Below are 557 nucleotides of genomic sequence, written 5' to 3' on the forward strand. Positions count from 1 at the left end.
ATCAACTGGTCACTGGGGTTCCTCAGGGATCAGTTATTGGACCCCTCCTCTTCTCCATATACACTACATCACTGGGTGAGTGACATACAGGCACATGGCTTCTCCTACCATTGCTATGCTGATGACACACAGCTCTATCTCTCATTTCAACCAGATGATCCAACGGTAGCTGCACGGATCTCAGCCTGGCGGACATCTCGGCATGGATGAAAGAACATCACCTACTGCTCAACTTGGCAAAGACTGAGCTTCTTGTCTTCCCTGCAACTCCAACTCTACAGCATGATTTCACCATCCAGCAAGGTTTTTCTACAATTACCCCATCAACTACGGTCAAAAATCTTGGTGTAATCTTTGATGACCAGCTGACCTTCAAAGACCCATTTCTCGGCTGGACTACTGCAATGCTCTTCTGGTTGGACTTCCATCATGCACAATGCAGACTGGTCTTCAACAAGCCCAAAAGAGCCCATGTTACGTCTCTTTATCTCCTTGCACTGGCTACCGGTTGCGGCTCGCATCAAGTTCAAGACATTGATGGTTGCATATAGAACAAC

Source organism: Sinocyclocheilus anshuiensis, unplaced genomic scaffold, assembly GCF_001515605.1.
Source record: "Sinocyclocheilus anshuiensis isolate Anshui unplaced genomic scaffold, SAMN03320099.WGS_v1.1 scaffold2039, whole genome shotgun sequence".
NCBI lineage: Eukaryota > Metazoa > Chordata > Actinopteri > Cypriniformes > Cyprinidae > Sinocyclocheilus > Sinocyclocheilus anshuiensis.